The sequence below is a fragment of the Quercus lobata genome, chromosome 3, assembly GCF_001633185.2.
Source record: "Quercus lobata isolate SW786 chromosome 3, ValleyOak3.0 Primary Assembly, whole genome shotgun sequence".
NCBI classification, from domain to species: Eukaryota; Viridiplantae; Streptophyta; class Magnoliopsida; order Fagales; family Fagaceae; genus Quercus; species Quercus lobata.
In genome coordinates this window covers 53,542,360-53,550,574 of record NC_044906.1, presented here as the reverse complement: position 1 = coordinate 53,550,574, position 8,215 = coordinate 53,542,360, and the positions used below count along the sequence as shown (strand labels likewise).

At 35.2% G+C, this 8,215-nt stretch overlaps 1 pseudogene; it reads left to right on the top strand.

Moving 5' to 3' along the window:
* The first annotated feature begins 2,916 nt into the window (after positions 1-2,916).
* On the top strand, positions 2,917-5,978 carry LOC115979063 (annotated as a pseudogene).
* Positions 5,979-8,215: the final 2,237 nt, after the last annotated feature.

The window sequence follows — 8,215 nt, the reverse complement described above, 5'->3', positions numbered from 1 at the left end:
CTTGTCTGGTCAACTGTACTGGGTAGGCCCCTGCCGTCACTGTCAATGTTACTATGCCCCTGGGGTAGACCCTGTCTCCGCTGAAGCTGACGAGTGGAGAGTCAAAAGAGCGCAGTCTTTTAGAATCTAGTCTCAGCTGCTGGAAGGTTAGGAAGTAGATGATGTCCGCGGAGCTTCTGTTATCGACGAGGATCCTCTTGGTATTGAACCCTTCTATATTCAGCATTATGACCAGGGGATTGTTGTGGGGCTGCTTCACTCCCATGGCGTCTCCTTCATTGAAGGACATGTCTTGGTATGTTCGTCGGTGCTTGGACGGAGGTATGGCGTGGACGCTGTTCACCTGTCTCTGGTATGCCTTTTTGAGTGATTTAAACGATCCTCCTGAGAACGGTCCTCCTGTAATTGTGTTTATCTCCCCGATCACCTTGTGTGGAGGCTGGGATGGACGATCGTCATCCCGGGAGAAGGATTCATGCTGGATTTTATTGTCGTCCCTGAACTTGCTATATTCTCCTTTCTTCACATATTTCTGTAACTTCTCTTTCCATATTAACTCCTCTATTTGCTCCTTTAGGTCTCTGCAATCCTCTGTGTGGTGGCCGTGATCTTTGTGGAACCGGCAATACTTGTTCTTGTCGCGAACATTGGGGGATGAGTGCAATGGCCTGGGCCATTTGAGATAATGCTCGTCCTTGATCTGCGTGAAAATTTTGTCAATAGGCATAACCAGAGGAGTAAATCTTACCGTCCGAGGATTTTTATCATCCTTCCTCCTGTTCCCGTCATTGTTCCTACGATCTGGTCGATCTCTCTTTTGCCCCCTACAGTCGTCTTCCCTCTTGGCCTTGTCTCCTGGCTTCTCGGCATCTTTTATGGCAGCTAAAGCATCTTCAGCATTCATGTACTTCTGTGCCTTCAGGAGCATTTCCGCCATCGTCTTTGAGGGGTTCTTTGCGAGGGAGGCCACGAGGTCTCTGGACCTCAACCCTACTTTGAAGGTCGTTAGCTGCACCTTGTCATCAGCTTCGTCCACCTCCAGAGTCTCCCGGGTGAATCGTTTGGCATACGACCTCAGAGTTTCCTTCTCTCCCTGTCTTATGGTGAGTAAGTAGTCTACTGGCCTCTTTGGGCATTGCCCCCCTATGAAATGGCGCAAGAAGGCACTACTTAACTGATCTAAGTTGTCTATGGACGAGTTTGGCAACTTAGTAAACCATTCTCTTGCAGCTCCTTTGAGAGTTGTTGGGAAGGAACGGCATAGTATCTCGTTAGGTGGTTGTTGAAGACCTAGAGTCGTCTTGAAGGTATTAAGGTGATCCTGTGGGTCTTTTAGTCCGTCAAATGGCTCAAGTTGAGGTAAGCGAAACTTTGAGGGCACAGGGCATTCGAGTACCGTGGCGATGAAGGGTGAATCCGTAGCCCTTACCATTTTGTCTACGCTTCGGTCCGTCTTCTCCTTAATGGCACTCCTCAGTTCGTCCATTTCCTTCCTCATTTCTCGAAGGAGATCCGAGTTCTGCTCGTCTGGAGTAGTTGGCCTCTGAGGGGTTCCTCTTCGTTGACTATCCCCTTCTCCCTCCAGGTTACCCTTGGACCGGTTCTTTTCCTGTTGAGCCTGTTGAATCTGCTGGAGCCGTAGCTTCATTTCCTGGTTCTGTTTGGTGAGTTCTTCAATGGTGGCTACAAGGACTTGGACTTGCTGGGCCAAGGTTGCTGAATCTGGGTTGGATTCCATCTGAATGTAGAGGGTTGACGGAAACTATGTTTTCAAATATGAATTTGAGAATGTTTTCCCACAGACGGCACCAAACTGATGAAGTGTAAACTCATCAGTTGTGATAGGTAGATGGAACTCCCCGTCAGCATCTGTGTATCTTCAAGAAAGGGGTCACCGGTGTGGTGCCTGCCACAACGCCTCTGATGCCAAAGTTAGAACAGTAAAGTAATTCACCAAACTAGAAAGTAATAGGTATTGTCTTAGAGTTTCAGTATATCTGTACCTTATGCTGCCAATGTAAGGACTTTATATATGTGATCTTGACTGCTAGCCGTTGGGGTGTTAATGCCTCTCTTTTGTAACGCCTCCAGCCCAATTATGGGGCTTTTATTAGGCTCCAACGGTCTGTTTTGCTGGTTTCGTAACTGCCCAGGTTACTTGCTGGCACCATTGAATGACTTTCCTTTCCTCGTCGGTGATGGCTTGTTCGTCATCAGGGGTGACCTCGTCACTAGGTTGACCTCGTCAAGGTAATGTGTTCTCGTCACTCCCATCAGTTTGACCAAAATTTAAGTTGCCTACCTATGATTTGAAATTTAGCACTTTACCTTCTTAAGATTAGCTTGGTTAGAGTTTTGTAATGCACTTCTCTTAAAAACATGGCTAAATATGTAATTTTGCTCTACTTTTACATCTCACTCCTCCAAAAATACAAAAAACATAAAAATACAAGATTAAATAAGATAAAAAAGAATTTTGCAGAATATTTGCAACATGAGATTTCAAATCACAGGTAAGCAATTTAAATTTTAGTCAAATTTCAGGTGGGTAAAGTGTCAAATTTCAAACTGCAAATAGACAACTTAAATTTCGGTCAAACCATAGGTGGATAAATTGTAATTTGCCATTCTTTTTACTAAAGAAGATAGAAATATGTGGTAAAATTTGAAATGTGTCACTAAATTTTGATGTGGCATATTGTAATTGGCTTAATTAATTTTTCAAGCCTTCTACAAATTGCAAGAAGAGGAGCATGGGTACAGTTAGAGCTATGTATCTTACATTTTATTGCACTTCATTTTATTAAATTTCATGCACTGTTACTGCCTAAGATAATAAATTACATTTTTTTTTTTAAAACATATCTTTACTAAAGTTATTACTTTTGAACTGTGTTCATGTGTGGTACGAGTTTAATGAATGTGCCTGTCGATGAAGGCCTTCTCATCTTAATGCTTCTAAAGACCATGAATGCGAAGAAAACGATAGAAATTGGAGTTTTTACTAGTTATTCTCTTCTTGTTACAGCTTTAGCACTACCAATTGATGGACTAGGAAGCATCGACGAGGTTGGGAGGGTGCTGCATCGGAGTCCGATGCGGCCCAAAGCGGGGTGTGGCCACTGACGCGTTTGCCCGCGCGTCGATGCAGTGTCTGAGTTTTTTATTTTTATTTTTATTTTTTATTTATTACTGATTCGCATTGACTCAGCTTTGATTCACGTCGACTCAGCTTTGATTTGCACCGAACTGGGACGATTCAGCTAGAATCGGGTCGTATTGACTGAATCTGATTGTATCGGCTGACGGTTGAAATTGACCAAAATAGTTGAAACAGGCCAAAATCGGTCTTGAATCATGCTAGAGCAGCTGAAATCGGCTTTGAATGAGGCTCAAACATCCTAAATCTGTCATGCCTCAATTTTATTCTGAATATTTGTTACTTCTTTTGTGTTTTCTTTTTTGTTTTGTGTTTCTTGCCTTTGAAAATATATTTGAAATGAAAAGGATAACATATAGAAAATATATAGAAAATGATGTTGTTTGCATGCTTTCCCAGCAGTTAAATATATTTGTTATCATTTGTTGTTTGCATGCTTTCCCATAATATTGTTTTGCATGTTTTTAGAGGATGTTGTTTGCATGCTTTTCCAAAATAAAAAAAAAAAAAATTTGCCTTTGAAATATATATAAAATATTTATAAAAATATTTATAATAATTTTTTAATCGCCGCACTCTGCCACACCCGCATCTTATTTTTTCAAAAATTGCTGAGTTTCGCACCCGCACCTAAATTCGGAAATGCACCCGTGCTTCATAGCTTTTAGTATTTTTATTGTTATTATTTTTTGGTTACACCAGTTTACACTTTACATTATTGAGCATATATATAGCATTTGAGTGTAAGGACCAGATTAAACTGAGGATTTCTTTTTTGCAGATAATAGCCATTGATCCAAACAAGGAAGCATATCAAACTGGACTGCCGTTTATTCAAAAGGCTGGAGTGGAGCATAAGATTAACTTCATTGAATCAGATGCCTTGCCAATTTTGAATGATCTAATTACCAATGTAAGTTTCTTGCACGATGCATGATGCAATTGTATGTCTACTTAAGTTAATAATCGTATGTTTGTTAAATAAAAATAAATAAATTGCAATCGTAGGTGCTCATACTAGAAGTATGGGGTAAAAGTGTTTTCTGTTGTTGATCTTATCCAACAATCAAGAAGCAGAACAAATTGCTAAAACATGAATAATTTCCAATTTTATTTATTATTATTATTATTTTTTGATAGGATGAGGAGTTTCAAATTAGTTCCAACCAGGCATCAGTACTCTGAGAGAGAGAGAGAGAGAGAGAGAGAGAGAGAGAGAGAGAGAGAAGAGAGGAGAGAGAGAGAGAGAGAGAGAGAGAGAGAGAGAGAGAGAGAGAGCAAAAACAAAAACAAGAAATTGGGGTGGTTAACCATAATATACCTCAATGATAAAACCATGACAAGGCAATATTTTGCAGTAAACAGTCTAGTGACAAGGAAATTAATAAAATAAGTTACTAACTCCAAAATTTTTCATAATTACTACATAAATTTTCTCCCTTAAAAGCTTTCATGCATTTTCAATAGAGTTTGTGCTGTGTGTTTATGTTAAAATCTCGTTTCCTCTCCTGTGTTTGTTTCAAATTTTTTTTTTTTTTTTTAAAAGAAAAAGATTGGCCTCCCTTGAATTTTTTTGGACAAAGTTTAGCTTCAAAATTGGTTATAACCTTAGGCTACAACCTTACTTAATTTTTTTTTTTTTTTTATTGGAGGTGAATTTTGACAAATCCACCATGGAATTACATTTTCTTCTTATATCCTTCATTTTTGCAAAATTTCTAAAAAATTAAAGATCCATAACAATGTCATCAATAAATTGTTTAAATTGTAAGTTTTTATAATTTAAAATTATGGATAAAATATAAGCTTATAGATCATATAGTAAATAATATTCGATTGACACAAAATTTGACATGTGTATTAAGAGTGTAAAAAACATGCAACTTAACGGTTAGATTTTTAAAATATGTAGTAGTGTTTATTTTATTGAGTAAGGTTGTAATCTTAGGTTACAACTAATTTTCTTTTCAAAAAAAAAAAGAAGAAGAAAGGGTACAACTAATTTTTTAACTGAGCTTTGTCCTTTTTTATTTTATTTTATATACCTTTTCTGCTAGCTACTGGTAAATGTGCTATATTAGTAATGGGGAAAATTTTAGGTTTTTTGTATTTTTTTCCCCTCTATTCCTAAAAGGTGAAAAAAGTGAATCTAAAATTTTCTCTTGCTAAAATTTTTAAAAAATGTTATATTTTGATGAATAATGACATTCCAAATTTGACTCCTATTTGTGCAAATAATTTGACCAAATTCATAATTTATCAATATTGTCTTCAGTTCTACTCAACTGAACCTTTTCATTTCTCTTCCTAAATACTACTTATAATATATGTTAGGAGAAGGGAGAGAGGAGTAGAGTAGAGTAGATTTTACTCAAAATTGTCTATTTTTAGTCAACTCTACTCTACTCCCCTCATTCTCCCCTCTATCCAAATAGACCCTTAGTCTTCTGTCTCCTTTTATTCTGTGCAACCGAAGATAAGTTGCACATATATACTTACCTTAATTTCATAATTATGAATGCAGGGCTAACAAGAAGGGGCATTCGATTTTGCATTTGTGGATGCTGATAAGGAAGGCTACATCAAATATCATGAGCTACTTTTGAAACTGGTTAAGATTAGTGGAATAATTGCATATGATAATACCTTATGGTTTGGTTCAGTGGCAGACCCTGAAGAAGATAAGATGGAGGAATTTTCGAGGATTGGCAAAAAGTATTTTGATGAATTGAACAGCTTTCCAGTAACTGATCCCCGCATTGAATCATCCCTCATTTCAATTGGCGATGGCCTCACCCTTTGTAGGCGCATCTGCTAGCAAAATCAACAAATTGAAGTCCTTGCTAGACTAGCAAGTTAGTCAAAATAAATCAAAGATTCGTTTGAAAAATTGTAGACCGTGTGATGTAATAACTATTTAATTATCTGCTGATGTTTTTATTATAAGAAATATATTTTTAGCAGTATTATAAGGAATAATTCTTACTTAGTATTAATTGTTATTTAAAATGAAAAATAATTATTCATAACCAAAATGGTTTTTTTCTCAAAAAAAAAAAAAAAAAGGTTTATTCCTTAACATGGGTAATAAGTATAAAAATAATGCAAAACACATTTTTGATCCCTATATTTTGGCCCTAATTTCAATTTGGTCTACAAGTTTTCACAATTTTCATTTTGGTCCTTAAAATTTTAAATTTATTGTTATTTTTGTCTATTCTATCATCTTACTTATGAAAAGCACCTAATATTAAAACGTAACCATCACCAGCCATGTAAGCATTTTCCATAAGTGAGATGATGACAAAGACTAAAATGATTGCAAGTTTAAAAACACAAGGAACTACCAAAAAAAGTAAGGACCAATTTGAAAATAGAACAAAAATATAGGAATCAAAAATATGTTTATTGTAAAACTTTAGTATTAGTACATGACTTTTTTCTTTATTGTACAAATTTTAATTTTTGTTTTCCTAAGTAATTTAAAGAGAAGTAAGAAGAATCATCTAAGCCTAAAGCCAGGTAAATTTAACAACACGAGGCCGGCCTCATCAAAATTTGCTCCCCATATTCGTTGGTAGAAACACTTCCCATTCCCAATTCTTTTTCCACAAAAGTTTCATCCTCACTTTTATTAAGTAATTTTTAAGTATTTCCAGAACATGGAGAATAGTACTTCCTTCTTCCATATTTACAGTGGAGTTCACTCATGTGAAAGGAGGGAGCAATGGCGGAGCCTAGAATTTATGCTTGGGGAGGCCAAATAATATATATATATATATATATAAAACTCATTTCAATATATTTTTATAAGAATTTTTTTTTTTTTTGAAAAGCCAGATCATGGACAAGAAATTTTCAATAGTTAAGTACTTTATAACTTAATAGTTTTTTTAATTTGTCAATAGACCTAGATTTAGTATTATAATTAAGATAAAAATTTACTAATTGGTTAAAGATTGTTAAAATCTTCCATTATTTTATTTATTTATATGACATATTATATACTTTTATCAAACTATTAGTTTATTATATTATATGTTATGTTATAAAATATCTATCAATTAAAAAAAAAATGAAGAAGAATCATGTACCTACTACCTGGGTAGTAGAGAAAAAAATAGTTACTTTAACAAAATTAAAAGAGAGAGAAAGAGATATGTGGCTACTATTTTAATTAACATTGCTAAGTGTGAGGTTTTTAACCATACAAGTGGACAGTACATTTTCTTGAAATTGAAACAACTTAAAGGCACTTAAAAACTTCAGATTCAAGTTTAAAGAGCTTGAAGTAAAAGAAGATATAAGAAAAGGGAAATCAAAGTCAGAGACAAAGAAAGAAGAATGAGACAAATTGAGAAATTATGGAACGGAGAGAGAGAGACTAAAACTGAGAAAATGATCAAAGACTCACATGTACTCAATGTGAGTTGCTTAACAATTCAGTTGTAGATTTATTGGTGGTGTTGTGTTTTGTGGTGGTGTAATTTTTGAGAAACACTGCTATCATAGTCAAAGTAAGCAAGAGGAATTATTATTATTTCTTTTTAATGAGGTAGGAGCTAAGGTTATAATTTTTTTTCCTGACATAATTTTTAAAAACTATATGTTTATCACAAGTTGATGAATACCTAGTTAATTTAAGTTATTGATATTTAAATTTATCAATAATCAGTAATCACCAATAGAATTGTAATTTTATAAATAAAAAAATTAATAGGAGAAGAGGGGTCAAAAGGATATCAACTTGCTAAGTTTTTATTTATTTATTTTATTATGATTTTTAAATAGGATAACTCATTATAAATCCATATATTTCAACTTCTTTCAAATAATTTTGGGGGGCCATGACTCAAGTTGCCGCCATTGCGGAGCTCAATTTCTTTGTATTCCATGTGTTTCTAAGAATTTTCCACTTTTATTCATACATAGTCAGAGGTTTTACTTTTAGGACTGCAGCTGCCATGTGGAACTTGAAAGAGTAGATACTATTTTGGACTTCTTGTCTACTACCACTACGATAATGAAATACATGTCCACTATCTGGGTTAAGAG